Genomic DNA, 17,323 nt, shown 5'->3' with positions numbered 1-17,323 from the left:
GTTTGTGTCATTTTTTGTGGGTTTAATAGCGATCTAGCTATTCGGGTTCACATCAGGTGGTATCAGAGTTTAGACACCAAAATAAAAATTATATCCCTTTGTTTTTTTCCTTCTTATTTCGGAGTCTTTGTTTTGTTCTTCGTTGTTCTTCGTGTTTTCCATTAATTTTGAGTCCTAGATCTTTTTATCTTTGGTAGTTTATTTGTTATGTGTTTTTTTAAAAAAAATAATTTACTGTTCACGCATTTTTGCGTACCGTAGCTACTGTTCACGGGTTTTAAAAAAAATTTGGTCCCTCCAAAAATTTTATTTAATTTCTTAGTCCTTCAACTTCCTAATCTTGAATCTTCCACAATTCAATTGTTACCCCACAATTTTACTCCGAATAATTGTTCTTGAGATCATTGACTGGAATCAATTGAGAGGTAAAATGTTGAGTTGTGAGTTCAATTGAGGGTAAAGCCTAATATTGAGTGATTCCCGAGTGAAGTTTTGGTGAGGCAGAAAGTTTGTGAGAATGTCAGAACAGGAAGGAACCACTTCGAGTAGGATGGAAAATCAAAATAATATGGTAGACGATATGATGCAGTGGTTTGAGCGCATGATAATTAGTGTGGAGAATAGGTTGGACAGGTTAGACGCTATGGTTACAAACCTTAGCCGAAGTCAATGGGCAGACATACCACGCTTTAGGAGGCCAGCTAGATGAGAGCCTAGGGTAGATATGCAAAATGAATATGGGTATGGCAGTGAATGGGATGATGATGAATTTGAAGAAGTAGAGATGGAATGGATGAGAAATAGAGGTGGTAGGTTTGAACGAAGGGGTAGAAACTATGGGGGAGACGATGGTGATGGAGGTATGGGTAGTATTAAAATGTCAATTCCGACATTTCGGGATAGGAGTGACCCAGAGGAATTCCTTGAGTGGGAGAAAAAGGTGGAACTGATATTTGAGTGCCACAATTACTTCGAGGAGAAGAAAGTGAAGCTTGCAGTCTTGGAGTTCACTGGTTATGCCATCACTTTGTGGGATCAGGTGGTCACTTCACGGCAGAGGAATAGGGAGAAGCCGATAACTACTTGGGATAAGTTGAAAGCGGGGATGAGAAAATGGTTTGTGCCTGGCCACTATTATAGAGAGCTTCATCAAAAGTTGCAAGGGTTGTATCAAGGGGTCGAGGAGTGTGGAGGATTACCATAAAGAGATGAAAATTCTAATGATTCGGGCTAATGTGGAGGAGGACCGGGAAGCCACCATGGCACGATTCCTAAATGGGTTGAATAGAGACATCGCCAAAGTTGTTGAATTGCAGCATTACGTGGAACTAGAGGATATATTGCATGTAGCAATGAAGGTTGAGAGGCAGTTGAAGAGAAAAGAGAGAATTAGGAATCAACAGGGGCCTAATTCATCTTGGAGGTCTAGGTGGGATGAAGAGAAGATTGATGGGGCTGTTGTCAACAATAAAATTGAACCTCCTGGGGGAAAGGATAACAACGCTGGCAAGGTTGCACCAAATGCGGAACCACAGCAACCTAAGAATCGAGAAATCAAGTGCTTCAAGTGCTTGGGGACAGAACACATTGCTTCTCGGTGTCCAAACAAACGAACTATGATTTTGAAAGACAACGGGAAAGTGGTGAGTGACAGTGATGAAGATGGAATTCCCAAGTTAGAAGATGTTAGTGATGATGACGGGGTGGAGTATCCGGTTGAAGGGGATGCATTGGTGGTGATGCGTGCACTCAGTTCGCAAATCAAGGTGGATGAAGAGGAGCAACAGCAGGAGAATATTTTCCACACACGATACCATGTGGAAAATGAGGTATGTAATTTAATAATTGACGGAGGTTGCGCAAATTTAGCTAGTACCACATTAATCGAGAAGTTAGGTTTAAGAACAATTAAACACCCAAAACCATATAGATTACAGTGATTGGATGATCATAGACTTCTTATTTTGGAGTCTTTGTTTTGTTCTTCGTTGTTCTTCGTGTTTTCCATTAATTTTGAGTCCTAGATCTTTTTATCTTTGGTAGTTTATTTGTTATGTGTTTTTTTTAAAAAAAATAATTTACTGTTCACGCATTTTTGCGTACCGTAGCTACTGTTCACGGGTTTTAAAAAAAAATTTGGTCCCTCCAAAAATTTTATTTAATTTCTTAGTCCTTCAACTTCCTAATCTTGAATCTTCCACAATTCAATTGTTACCCCACAATTTTACTCCGAATAATTGTTCTTGAGATCATTGATTGGAATCAATTGAGAGGTAAAATGTTGAGTGGTGAGTTCAATTGAGGGTAAAGCCTAATATTGAGTGATTCCCGAGTGAAATTTTGGTGAGGCAGAAAGTTTGTGAGAATGTCAGAACAGGAAGGAACCACTTCGAGTAGGATGGGAAATCAAAATAATATGGTAGACGATATGATGCAGTGGTTTGAGCGCATGATAATTAGTGTGGAGAATAGGTTGGACAGGTTAGACGCTATGGTTACAAACCTTAGCCGAAGTCAATGGGCAGACATACCACGCTTTAGGAGGCCAGCTAGATGAGAGCCTAGGGTAGATATGCAAAATGAATATGGGTATGGCAGTGAATGGGATGATGATGAATTTGAAGAAGTAGAGATGGAATGGATGAGAAATAGAGGTGGTAGGTTTGAACGAAGGGGTAGAAACTATGGGGGAGACGATGGTGATGGAGGTATGGGTAGTATTAAAATGTCAATTCCGACATTTCGGGATAGGAGTGACCCAGAGGCATTCCTTGAGTGGGAGAAAAAGGTGGAACTGATATTTGAGTGCCACAATTACTTCGAGGAGAAGAAAGTGAAGCTTGCAGTCTTGGAGTTCACTGGTTATGCCATCACTTTGTGGGATCAGGTGGTCACTTCACGGCAGAGGAATAGGGAGAAGCCGATAACTACTTGGGATAAGTTGAAAGCGGGGATGAGAAAATGGTTTGTGCCTGGCCACTATTATAGAGAGCTTCATCAAAAGTTGCAAGGGTTGTATCAAGGGGTCGAGGAGTGTGGAGGATTACCATAAAGAGATGAAAATTCTAATGATTCGGGCTAATGTGGAGGAGGACCGGGAAGCCACCATGGCACGATTCCTAAATGGGTTGAATAGAGACATCGCCAAAGTTGTTGAATTGCAGCATTACGTGGAACTAGAGGATATATTGCATGTAGCAATGAAGGTTGAGAGGCAGTTGAAGAGAAAAGAGAGAATTAGGAATCAACAGGGGCCTAATTCATCTTGGAGGTCTAGGTGGGATGAAGAGAAGATTGATGGGGCTGTTGTCAACAATAAAATTGAACCTCCTGGGGGAAAGGATAACAACGCTGGCAAAGTTGCACCAAATGCGGAACCACAGCAACCTAAGAATCGAGAAATCAAGTGCTTCAAGTGCTTGGGGACAGAACACGTTGCTTCTCGGTGTCCAAACAAACGAACTATGATTTTGAAAGACAACGGGAAAGTGGTGAGTGACAGTGATGAAGATGGAATTCCCAAGTTAGAAGATGTTAGTGATGATGACGGGGTGGAGTATCCGGTTGAAGGGGATGCATTGGTGGTGATACGTGCACTCAGTTCGCAAATCAAGGTGGATGAAGAGGAGCAACAGCAGGAGAATATTTTCCACACACGATACCATGTGGAAAATGAGGTATGTAATTTAATAATTGACGGAGGTTGCGCAAATTTAGCTAGTACCACATTAATCGAGAAGTTAGGTTTAAGAACAATTAAACACCCAAAACCATATAGATTACAGTGATTGGATGATCATAGAGAGGTTAAGGTGAACAAGAGGGTGTTATTGAATTTGTCAATTGGGAGGTATAAGGATGAAGTTTTGTGTGATGTTGTGCCTATGGATGCGAGGCATATATTATTGTGTAGGATTTGGCAATACGATAGGAAGGTGAAGCATGATGGATTTAGAAATAGGTATAGCTTTGAAATGGATGGGAAAACAATTACGCTTGTCCCTTTGACACCACAACAAGTGTATGATGATTAGTTGAGGTTGAAAGGCGATGAGAGAAAAATGAAAAATAAACGAAAGGGGAGCTTATATGCAAAGAAGAGTGAGCTTGGTGGTAGAAGAGAGTTGATGAAGGCTAACATATCCCTCCCCAATTTGAAATATTCCTTGTTGCAGGAACATAAAAATTTATTGCACGAGAAAGCACCATTTAAATATTTCATTGATGTACAACAAATGAAGCAACTTTTGAGCATTGAAGAGGAATCAATCAACCATTGCAACGCGGGGCAAAAGAAGCTCAATCAAGGGTTCAACATTGATCAAGCAGATGGAAGGTGCAAAGTATTTGAACCAGGTGCAGATTCGAGGACAAACCATTTCGAAGAGAGAGGGAATGATATGATCCCCACTTCAATAAATTCGGCAGAAAGTTCCAGTTTTGTGCAAGTTACCAAAAATTGATAGAATTCCATGTTGGCCAACATTTTGTGGTCCTTTAGGATTTGTCTCCTTATTTAATTAGGATTCTACTATTTTTAATATCTTTAGTTATTTGAGACGTGTTTTACTTTATTTAAAAATAGGTTTTTAGGATTTTAATTCCTTTTTAATTATTTTCTAGATTTTAGTATAAATAGGACTATTTCATTCTTTGTATTTTTCAGACTATGATATTTTTGAGAATTAATTCGAGAGGCTTTTTCACTTCAAACATTTGTTCTTGTGTGGAACAATCGAACTTATCAAGATTTCGCGAACTGTGGCTTTCAAAACTCGGGTAAGATTCAATTAATTAAGTAATCAAAAGGTCCTTCGTGTCTTTGTTACCTCGGGATTTTTGATTCATTAATTGGTTAAGTTAAATCCAAATCCGGATTAAAGTTATAAGTTTCATGATCAAAAGGTCAATAGTTTAATATACTATTGGTTGTTTGGTCCATAAATTTGTGAATTGAGTCATAAACTTTGATTTTTGACTTTCTTGGGATTTGTGTCATTTTTTGTGGGTTTAATAGCAATATAGCTATCCGGGTTCACATTTGCAAGTCATTATGCAACTTAACCTTTCATATAAAGCCAAATGTCAGACTGGTGTCTCGCGATGCTCTTTGCGAAATTTGACTTCAATTCAATTTGTACGTAGGCTATCAATAATAAAAAAATCGTAATGACAAGACTGAGATCTGAAAAAATCGTAACTGCTTAATGGCTGTGGAGGACAGTAGTCTGAGTTGTGAGACGAGGAGAAGTTTGATAAAGGGCTGCATATAAATCATATAAAAGATTACAAAGGAAAATCATATTTAAATACCTTGTCAGCTGTTCCAACTGTAGTTATCAACTTATTGTTTGATTCCAAAACAAGCCTGATCTCCATCACCTACTCTATCTCATACAAGGTGAACTAATGTAATTTTTGCTCTTTGCAACTCTTGCATTCCCTCATTTCTCAAGGAATTTTGCCAGCTACCCATATATGTATGTTGTTATTTTCTTCGTTGTATGTCCATCCCAATTAGACAAAGTTTTTATGATTATCACGTAGCTGACTATTTAAAATATGAACATTTTCTGTTAACTACAGGTTTCTCTTTTCAATTATTGGAGTACCTTCATCAGTTTTGTGTTGGCCAAATAACTAGAAGCATCTTTTTTATTCTTAATTGAATAGACTATGCAAATATATCATATTATTCCTTTCTGAATCCTATATAGCGTTTGCTATCTATCTGTATATAGGCCCCATTTGGTAGCAATTTTTTTCAAAATGCATTGTTCTCTCTCTTCTTTTCAACCACACATTCTTTATTAAAATAATATTACACGTAAATCAAAAACTTTTCGTTATTTCTCAACCACACATTTCACATCAATTTACTATTCTAAAATACATTTTTACATAAAAATGCCTATCAAACACCCCCATAGTTTTTTATCTGTCAAGTGTCAATTATAGGAATATGAAATGAATAGTAATTATCTCTCATATTGATCACAACTAAGACCTGTTTTGCTACTATGATTGCAGGAATCCAGCCGCTTTTCTCCATGCATACACGCAGGGGCGGATCCAGCACCTGGCGAGCCGGCGCGGCAGCCCGTGCTGGATCCGTCGGAGAAAAATTTAGTGAAAATTTATGTTAAATATTTATCTATATATGTTTTGTGCAAAAGATGCAACGAAATGGGCAGGTAGACGGTGTGGTTGCGTTCTCACTTTTACATTAAAGAGATACACAAGTTTGAATCCCCACCTTCGGCACTACGCTGTTTAATTTTTGAAAACAATAATTAAATATTAATAAGAAACTGTACTAACTGAGGGTTGCTCATATGGTAAAGGGTTCTTCTTTTCATGTAAAAGGTATGGGGTTCAATCCATATCCATCCAAATTTTGTTTACTTTTTTGTTACCATAAATAATAACTAAACAACTATAGTTTTCATTTTCAAAATAATTTCTTTAAAAAATTTATTAACTCAAAATATTATTTCATAATATAGATACATTTATCATTATGTTTAATCAATTTATTTTATGAAATTCAAATTTGGACAATTTAAGAATTGCTCTTTATTCTTTTAAGAGTTTGAAAAATAATTTTATTTTGGGGTAAAAAATAGTTCTAGTTCTACAAATCATTGTTTTCAAAATTTGGTTTTGGTGTTATTTTTTATTTATGACTTATAACTTATGAATAATGATTTATGTTCGATGAGTTAATTGACAATTTGACATTAAAATGAGAATTGTGAATCTGTGGTTGGGAGAAATAATATATGTAGTATGAGTCCTTGAGTTACGTGTTATAATTTATCATTTATGAGTTTTGATTTGTCATTTGGAAATTTATGTTTAGGAATTTAGGATAAGCGAAAAAAAAAATCAATTGAGAAGATGTTGGGCTAAATTCAACCATGTATGCTTTGTTTTTTAATCAATTCTAATTAAAAAAAAATTGGGGCATTTTGCTGATTATTGAACGATTTTTTCAACCGAAACGAAAGTACATATCTATTTATTCTAATTCTAGTAGTGTTTCTAATTCTTTTAGTTATAGTCCATATGATTTTTTGAATATTATTTAATTAAATATTAATAAACGACTTTGTTTTGCTATCACGGATATTGACAGTGAATGTTCAACATTCCACCCTAGCTGAAATCAAAGCCTAGATTCGTCCCTGCATACATGTCTTCCCCTTGCTTATGCAACAAGGCATACTACAGGTGTCATCTTATAAGACATAACTGATTCAGGGATCCTATGCAGACTCAAGGTCAACTTATATATATGTGTTTCTTTAACTTTCTTAATTATTCGCAACTTGTAGTCAAAATCATCACAAGTTCAAATGCAGGTTATCAGTCTATGTGGTGCACAAAATGCTTCTCTTCATCCTGATGATATGCTGTTACTTTCTATTGGAAAATAAACCAAATTAATGATTACTGATGAATTCAAAATCATTTACTGAACTTTATTTTTAGTCTAGTGTCTACTAGTATTCCAACAATTGATTGAGTAATTTAAGGAGTCTTCTTAGATATGTAATAGTCACATTTATTCTGATGCAATCCCCTGAGTCCTCTAGTATGTATAAATTGGAATGTAATCTGCAGTAACTTTTAAGGCAATAAGATTGAGTATTTCTGGTAATATAATTCCCAATTTTTCTTGCCTTCAAACTGGTATCAGAGCATTCGACCATTACAAAAATTATTCTCAGAATAAAATAGTAGTAATATATCCTGGAAAAAAAAAATCATGGCAAATCCAAGTAATCTGGTGTCTCTTATTCCTCATTTCAATGGGGAAGATTATGACTATTGGAGTCACAATATGAAAGTGTTTCTGAAGTCTATGAAGCTTTGGAATATTGTTGATGAAGGTTTTGAAGATCCGGAGACTGGAGATAGAATGACTCAAGCACAAAGAAATGCTTTGAATGAAAATCGAGAAAAAGACAGTAAAGCCCTTTTCCACATTTATCAAGCAATTGAAAGACTAGTGTTTGAACGAATTACAAAAGCTAAAACTTCAAAGCAAGCTTGGGAAATTTTGCAGACAGCACACCTTGGAGAAGAGAGAGTAAAAAAGGTACACTTACAGTCCTTGAGATTAGAGTTCGAGAAATTGGAAATGAAAGAAGAAGAAAGTATTTCTGATTACTTCACAAGGGTTACTACAATTATAAATCAAATGGCATTCAATGCCAAACGTTTAGAAGATCAGAAAGTTGTTGAAAAAGTTCTTCGAAGTCTACCATCAAGGTTTGATTTCATTGCTGCCACAATTGAGGAATTTAAAGACTTGGAAACACTTTCATTAGATGATTTACTTGCATCGTTAAAATCTCATGAACTGTAAGAAAAGCACAGGAATCCTTCACTCCCTGATCAAGCACTCAAATCTCAAAGTTCGGGAGGCTCTAATTCTAATACCTTTAGAGGAAGAGGACGATCTGGAGGTCGAGGGAGAGGCCACCATTCGTGTGGAAGAGGAAGAGGATCTCAAAGTGGTGGAGAGTTCAAAGAAGAAGTAAAGGATAATCACACAAGCAATTTTCGAAGAGGTCGAGGCCGAGGCCGAGGATATCATCAAAGAGGTAGAAAAGAATTCCCTGAATACTATTACTATCATAAAACTAATCATAAAAGTAGTGATTGCTGGTATAAGGGAAAGGAATATGTTGAATGCTATCATTGCCACAAACTTGGCCATAAAACCAATGAGTGCTAGAACAAGAAAAATGAGGATAAAGCAGAAACTAGTTTCATTCACAAAAATGATTGTCATGAGAAGTACACTTCTGAAACTTTGTTATTAACATGTGAAAAAAATGCAAAATGATGATGTTTGGTATCTGGATAGCGGTGGTAGTAAGCATATGGCTGGAAACAAAAACTTGTTTTCTAAGCTGGTGGAATCAGAATTAGGGCAAGTCAAAGTTGGTGATGCTAGAGCTTTTGCAATTGAAGGGATTGAAGATATAACGATTGAAACTAAGATGGGAAAGCTTGAAAAGATGTCTGATGTTTATTATGTTCCTGGTTTGCGAAGCAATCTATTAAGTGCATGCCACCTTTTAAGAAAGGGTTTTGAGATCAATTTACATGATAAATTGTGCATTTTGACTAGAGAAAATTAGACTGTCACAAAGATCCCATTGACATCAAATAATTTGTTTCCTATTCAGCTAAAAGTTACTAATGTTTTGCTTCTCATTTCACTAGCACAAATGGAGAAATTTCGACACTATGGCATAACAGGTATGGGCATTTAAATTATGGAGCCTTGAAATTGTTATCAGAAAGGAAAATGGTGGATGGTCTTCCTCAGATTGAACAACTGAATGAAGTTTGTGAGGCTTGCCAACTTGGAAAGCAACATAGAAGTTCATTTCCACACAAGTCATCTTGGAGAGCCAGACAACCACTACAACTTATCCATTCAGACTTGTGCGGACCAATTCTAGTTTTATCTCTTGGAGGTAGTAGATATTTTATCTCTTTCATTGATGACTTTAGCAGAAAAGTTTGGACATATTTTCTTAAAGAAAAATTTGATTGCTTTCATGCTTTCAAAGATTTTAAAGCTGAAGTTGAGAACTTTTCTGGAGTTTCTATTAAGACATTAAGAACTGATCGTGGGACTGAGTATCTTTCAAGGGACTTTGACAAATTGTGCAGAAATCTTGGAATAAGATATGAACTGACTATACGGTATTCGCCACAGCAGAATGGAGTTTTTGAAAGAAAAAACCGAACCATTATGGAAATGGGAAGATGCGTGCTTAAAAGAAAGCAACTACCACGAGAACTTTGGGCAGAGGTATTTGCTTGTGCAGTATATTTGATCAATAGGTCACCCTCAAAAAGTTTGAATAACATGACTCCACATGAAGCCTGGTATGGTTCTAAACCAAAAGTTTCACACCTAAAGATCTTCGGTAGTCTTGCTTTTACCCATATACCGGATGCTATAAGGAATAAATTGGATGATAAAGCTCTGAAATGCATTTTTGTTGGATATAGTGAAAGGTCTAAGGGTTATAAATTATACAATCCATTGACAAAGAAAATTGTGATAAGTCAGGATGTAAAGTTCGATGAAAATGCAACCCTTGAAGGTAATGAGACCAGTCAATCAATAATTTTTCAAGAAGGAGATAATACCTCAAATAAAAACTGTGACAATTCATCGAGTTGTGGATCCCTTTCACCTCCAAGTTCTTCTAGAAGAGAAGAATCTGATGAAGAGCCACCAAGAACAAAATTGAGAAGATTGCAAGAAATCTATGAGTCTATAGAACCTACTCATGAAGAAGGTGCTGTTTTGTTTGCATTTTTTGCAGGTGAGGATCCAATTTTATATGAAGCAGCAATCAATGAAGAAAAATGGAGAAATGCCATGAAGGAAGAAATTGATGTCATTGAAAAGAACAATACATGGGAGCTCACAAATCTGCCACCAAACAAGAAGCATGTACGAGTAAAGTGGGTGTTCAAAACTAAACTGAATCTAGACAATTCAGTCAACAAACACAAAGCTCGGCTTGTAGCAAAGGGGTATGTGCAAAGAAAAGGAGAAGACTACAATGAGCTATTCACCCCGGTCTCTAGACTTGACACTATTTGGGTTATATTTTCTCTAGCTGTCCGAAATAACTGGAAGCTCTTGCAAATGGATGTTAAATCTGCGTTTTTAAATGGTTTTATCGAAGAAGAGATTTATGTTGAACAACCACCTGGTTTTGTGAAAGAGGGAGAAGAGCATAAAGTTTACAAGTTGAAAAAGGCCTTAATACGGTTTAAAACAATCACCAAGGGCTTGGTATAGTAGAATCAATGCATTTTTTGAAACAAATGGTTTTCATAGAAGTCCACATGAACATACACTCTACATCAAAAATGGTTCAGATGGAAGTTTCATTATTGTAAGTCTTTATGTTGATGATCTTGTCTTCACTGGAAGTAATCTGGCTATGTTGGATAATTTTAGAGACTTGATGATGAAAGAGTTTAATATGACTGATTTGGGAAAATTACATCATTTTTTGGGTATTGAAGTACACCAATCTGAAAGTGGAATTTTTATTACTCAAGAGCAGTATACTAGAGAGATTCTAAAAAAGTTTAAGATGGAATTTGCAAATCTTGTTTCAACTCCATGCATCTTAGGCCAGAAACTCAGAAAGGAAGGAGAAGGAAAGCTTATTAATACCCATGTTCAGGAGCTTGGTGGGAAATCTGATTTATCTCATAACCACAAGACCTGATATCATGTTTGCTGTGAGTTTAATAAGTAGGTTCATGGAAGCACCACATTCAGAACATAGGGAAGCTGCTAAAAGAATTTTACGATATGTGAAGGGGGCAATTGATTATGGCATTTTTTATCAAGCAAATGTTCCAATTACACTCTTTGGATACACTGGCAGTGATCTTGCGGGAAGTGTTGATGATAGTAAAAGTACATCGGGTTATGCCTTTAGCATTGGAAGTGGAGTAATTTGTTGGAGTTCGAAGAAACAATCAATTGTTGCTCTGTCAACAACGGAAGCTGAATATATTGCAGCATCTTTTGCTGGCTGCCAAATTGTATGGTTACGAGGAATTTTGGAGAATCTAAACCACAAGCAGGATACTCCTACAACTCTTTTGTGTGATAATAATTCAGCAATTTCTGTTACAAAGGAACCAGTTCTACATGGGAGGACTAAACACATTCGTATGAGGTATCACTTCTTGAGAGAGCTTGTTCAAGATGGAATAATTCAAGTCAAATACTGCAAAACAGAAGATCAAGTAGCAGATGTATTTACTAAACCAATTGGAGGTCAGAACTTCAAGAAACAGCTTGTGAGACTTGGAATGAAAAGCAAATTTGGTTTACGGGAGGCAATGTTGGAAAATAAACCAAATTAATGATCATTGATGAATTCAAAATCATTTAGTGAACTTTATTTTTAGTCAAGTGTCTACTAGTATTCCAACAATTGATTGAGTAATTTAAGAAGTCTTCTTGGATATGTAATAGTCACATTTATTTTGATGCAATCCCCTGAGTCCTCTAGTATGTATAAATTGGAATGTAATCTGCAGTAACTTTTAAGGCAATAAGATTGAGTATTTCTGGTAATATAATTCCCAATTTTTCTTGCCTTCACTCTCCAAGTTCGTTATGTCTTCTGAATCATTTAGGCAAGTTAATCTAAATGTTAAATACTCTCTGTCTTTCCTTCATCTCTAGTCATACATGTGCTCGCAGCTCGCATGCTAGTTTCTGAGTGTCACCGGATGTTCTCAAGTGTTCTGATATAGATTTTCAGATATGATATATTGTCCATTTGGAAAATCTGATATAGATTTTCAGAAATGATATATTGTCCATTTTGAAAAGGTTTACCAAGAAATATATTAATCGTCTAATACGTCATCTGGAAATATCTGTTTGAACTAAATTGCGAGTTGAGTTTATAAACATGTGACGGCCCTTTAAAAATGTATATCATGCCAATGGAAGAGGCTACTAACATTAATAATATAGCTAGATATAGCAGGACTCAACGATTACTCTTGGAGTTTAAAATTAAATCTTGAGCAACCAATGAAAGGAAAAATATTATTGATTGCATGCCAAAAAATTCAGAGTGCAATTATAAATAAAGTGAAAGGAGAGTTTAAAGAACAATCAATATTTTCTTTCTTTTTTACTTTTGAAGATTGAAGACATAGGATTAGAAGGGAACAGAAATCGCTAAATATAAACTTCAAACACCATATCCAAGAGTGTCAGTGCCGAACTGTTGGAGTGATGGGAGTTCTAGCAAGTAGCAACATTTCTTTAATCGTATCTGTCACATAAATAACGATGTACCTAAGTAGATCATGAATTTTGAATATTATGGAGATGGTTTAGGTCTGAAGTATTGTGATTGAATTATGCTGGCATCTTCACCAGCAGAAACAATTTTTCTGACTACTTTCTGCCTTTATCTTGCACTACGAGCGTAAGGAAATTCGTGCCGTTTTTAAACCTAAAAAGTTCTGTTCATCTTTGAGTGTGTAAATCTAGTTTCTGAATGTTTCTGAATGTTCCTCTGTTCTTTGACATATAAACAACAATTCCATGTCATTTTGAATTGGAAATGAGATAAAATTAGAAGTTTGAGACAAAATCTCTTTCGGATCAGACTCCATCGAGGCAGTGGATGGCCTGATCTTTTGCTCCGGTTATTAGAGTTCTCTTGTAACGACCCAAACTTTAAGATTTAAATCTTTACTAAAATTTTCATTCAATAATTAAATAAACATATCAAATATCATATCATGAAATTTTTTGTTCCAACAATATTAAATAAAACATATAGAAAGCATAACCGAGTAAAATATGTTCCAAATCTTAAATAACAAAATCCACGTGATAATAAAACTAAAATAATGTTAAAAACAAAATCTATAATCACATTACACCAGATTATTTTTATTGAGTTCCATAAATCCTAGCACCACAACTACACCTCATTGCCCGCCAAGCAACGATCAATACTAATCTGTGAGACTAGGGGAAAATGATGAGTATATGAGAATACTCAGTACGACATACATGAATAATGGTGCAATCCTGAATAAAAATATTTAAAACATGCGCCAAAAATATCATATCGTCATCATATCTTTAGAATTCGGTAAGAGCTCAATACATATCATATATTTAGTGTTGGATGACCATATATACATATCATATAATATCTTAACTTTCATAAGTATAATAATTCAACTACACGAAAAAATAATTTAAACGAGATAAAAGCAATTACACCTCGTTATCCTACCTCATCAGATCAAATATATTTTTAAAGAGATGAAACCAAAATCATGTTCCAACTTTATTTTAAGCCTACTGCTGTGTTTATAAAAATTATATAGCATGGTGAAAGAAATCTGACCTTTTTTCTATGTGAAAATCAGTTGCATAAATGAATAAATATAGGATAAGTGTCCTACAATAAGTGGAAGTCTAATTTATTCAAAACTTCTATCCAATTCAAATATAACAACCCATTTTAACTCAATCTCAACAATTACCACGTGGCTGCTACTTTCACAAGCTAAACAAAAGTAATAAAATAATATTTAATGACAATTTCTTTAAACTTCAATAACTCGGGCTTCACTCATTCGAATTAACTTTTTCTTGAGCCCAATATACATAATTAATTACGAGTTATCCAACGAGCCAAACGTTAATATACTTATTTTCACTCTATCGAAATCTAAATATTTTACCTAAATAACTGAATTATCACATATATCACTTCATCAATAATTAATTATTTGATCCAAAATAATAATGAATTTAATATTATTTATCTTAGTCCATCAATTTTCAAAATTTATGAAAATATAGCAGATAGAACAAATAGTTTTATTCTATAAAATTTTAAAATTTTCAGAGCGCTACATCTCTTCTGTGCTTAAGATACCTTAAGTTTTGTAGACTCTAATCTAGTTAGATTATATTCCCAAACTCAATATGCCTGAGACAACTATTTAGCCTTCAATTTGAACTAGAATACTATGAATTGCCATCTTTATGCTAAGGAGAAAGATATTTATTTTATCAAGATGATTGTTGAGTTCTCCAATATCAATAATTCGCATAAGTTTCTCTCGTCATGGAATGAGAGAAATGACTATGTGACCATGATTTTTTCTCCATGAAATTATTTCTGTAGCAAGTCATGTACTGATTTTTTCTGGTGCTTTTTTTTTTTTTATGAATTGCTTGATGTTTTTCTCTTAATTATTTTCTTTCTGATTTTGTGCAGGACATCTGAATCTTTCTCACCCATTTGCCTGCCAAGATATAATCCCGTGGTTTTTCTATATGCTTATGTGCATTATTTTGATGTAAGTGAATGTAAATTTAGAAATCATCTACTTTACAAAATATGTAGTGTTTACTGCCTTTTTGAATGAATTAATTTGAGATCTTAAAAAATTGAACATTTTGGCCTTGAAGATGTAAAACAGGTATTGAGGACTCATTCTGAGAGTGATTTACTGGAGAAGTTTCAAATCTATGGATTTTTTTTCCCTTTATCTATCTCTTGAAGGAGGACAGCAGTTTTGAAATCTTTAGCACATTCATATTTGAAAACAATACAGAGTTTAATCAAATGATTGATGAAAACTCGTGCTCAATATATGTTATTTTGATTTTTAAGCATTTTTTTTTCTAGTCCAAGTTTATCTCGTCTCAGCTGTGATTCTTAATTCTATCAGTTAACTGTACTAGTCACTTCGCCAATATCTATGTGTTCATTGATTAGCTTTCTTCCCCGCAAAGGAATAGGTTAGTCTGGTAGTATACTATATTTTAATGAGTATGTTTTTCAGAGCTGGTTACGCAGTGGGCCATTGACGTAAACTTTGAAATTGTAGAAAATCATTCTTCATTGATTTTAATTCCGTGGTTTACGTTATACATGTCTATATTTTAAAAATGATAAAACAAGTGCCTTCGATGACAGGTCGATACCTATTTGATATTGCTTACTACAAGTTCAGATATCTTTTATCGTCTGAAAGACTGCAGGTAGATTTTATGTAATACGTAAACACTTCAGAAAAGTCGTGATCGTATGGATGTCCAAATTTTTAATAATTTTCCATCTTGTTTAGGTCTAATTATTGTTTCTATGGGTTCATTAGTCACAAGATGGCCTATTGGATTGGTTATTAGTTTATTCCACTCATTGCTAAATAGGAAAAATGTTGGTGTGTCTTGTAGGATTCGTATTGAAGATGTACTTCTAAAATCAAATGTACTAAGTGAAGTTAAGAGGTCCATGATAGATGGTGGCATGCATGTCAAGGATTTGCCTTGTGTCCCTGCTTCTTGTTCGGGAACCTTGTTTTCTCATCCAGGTCAACAAAGACACGCAACAGATTCCCCAGATAGAATTGGGGAGACATTTTTGGGGATTGGTGGTCCTGCTGGAATTTGGCATTTCAGATATCGCAGCATTTATCTTGACCAATAAGTATCATCTGAATTTTCGTCACCAATAAACAGCCCGAGACAGAAAAAGAGGTAACAGAATCAATGTCACTCATTGTCCTTCCACAAGGAAAGTGCTTTGCTGGATAATTTCTAACAGATTGCAAAAATGGTGTCTTGTTTTGCAGATTATTTAGGGCTTACCAAAAACTCTGAGTCCATGCATGATAATGGAATTGGGCCTCATAAAGCCCAGTTTAGAAGGGATGAAAACTATGGTAATATTCGCATTCTTTTGGATGCTTGCTATACTTCGGGTGGTTTTTGTTGGAAAAAAAGAGGGAGCGGCTCACTTTTGGCACAATTTTCGGTGGGACTCGTTGGTCCAATTTGGAATATCATAGTTGATATGTGTTCTCCGCAAGAACATCGAAGTCATGTATGTATTTGCTAAAAATGAAGCTCGGGTAAATAAGAAATTGGAGTTTAAAGTGGATCATTGGAAATGGTCTATGTTGGTGGGAAAACTATAGTTAACTTTGTCCCACATAGAAAAAACATGGAAACCAAAATCACTTTATATATGGCTATGCATTAGAATGGTGGGATCATGTGTAGCATAGAGGCTCTCTCCACGTGCGCGCGCAGGGGGTGCAAATCACAGACAGAAATAGCCTTCGGACCTTGAACTTGGGTGCGGGCGCGACCTATGCCCACGAATGTCGGACCGAACAGAGCAAAAACTAGCCAGTTTGGATTGTCCGCATTTTACAATTTTTTTGTGATTTTTCCAAATGACTTTTGAGTGTCTGAAACTCCTAAAACTCCAATGGTCGAAACCGAAGTGTAACTCCGAAAACTGCAATGGTTAATGCAGAAACTAATGGTCAGATTCAGTCCAGTTCAAACATTAAAATTTCGTCTGCAATTTCAAGCAGTTTAAACTCAGATTCAGTTCTGTTTTCTATTTTGTTCCGTCTCCTCCTGTGTCCATTGCAATAAGGTGATATTGTTCGAACTCGCCAGTTCGCCAGAGTAGAACCACGGTGCTCGAATTCTTCTGATTACTGTTGTATCCTGGGAGACAGGCGCTCGAACTAAACCTCTAGCACTACGGTGAGGGGACAAATTTGTTTTAAGAAAACTGTGTTTACACAGACTTCAGGGTTAAAAGTTTATTACCAAATATATATGTGCTTCCAGTTTGAGTATATGTGCTTTAATAATTTGCAGATTTACACGCTTTCAGATTTAATTTAGCTTTCTGAAATTTATACTGCTTTTATGTTTTTGCAAATAATATAATTT

General features: G+C 35.3%; 1 pseudogene; it reads left to right on the top strand.

Moving 5' to 3' along the window:
* Positions 1–4,061: 4,061 nt before the first annotated feature.
* Positions 4,062–17,270, top strand: LOC111406890 (annotated as a pseudogene).
* Positions 17,271–17,323: the final 53 nt, after the last annotated feature.

The sequence above is a fragment of the Olea europaea genome, chromosome 1 (assembly GCF_002742605.1).
Source record: "Olea europaea var. sylvestris chromosome 1, O_europaea_v1, whole genome shotgun sequence".
In the NCBI taxonomy this organism is placed as follows: Eukaryota; Viridiplantae; Streptophyta; class Magnoliopsida; order Lamiales; family Oleaceae; genus Olea; species Olea europaea.
Note: the sequence above shows the minus strand (reverse complement) of the source record. Positions and strands in the feature narration are given on the sequence as shown.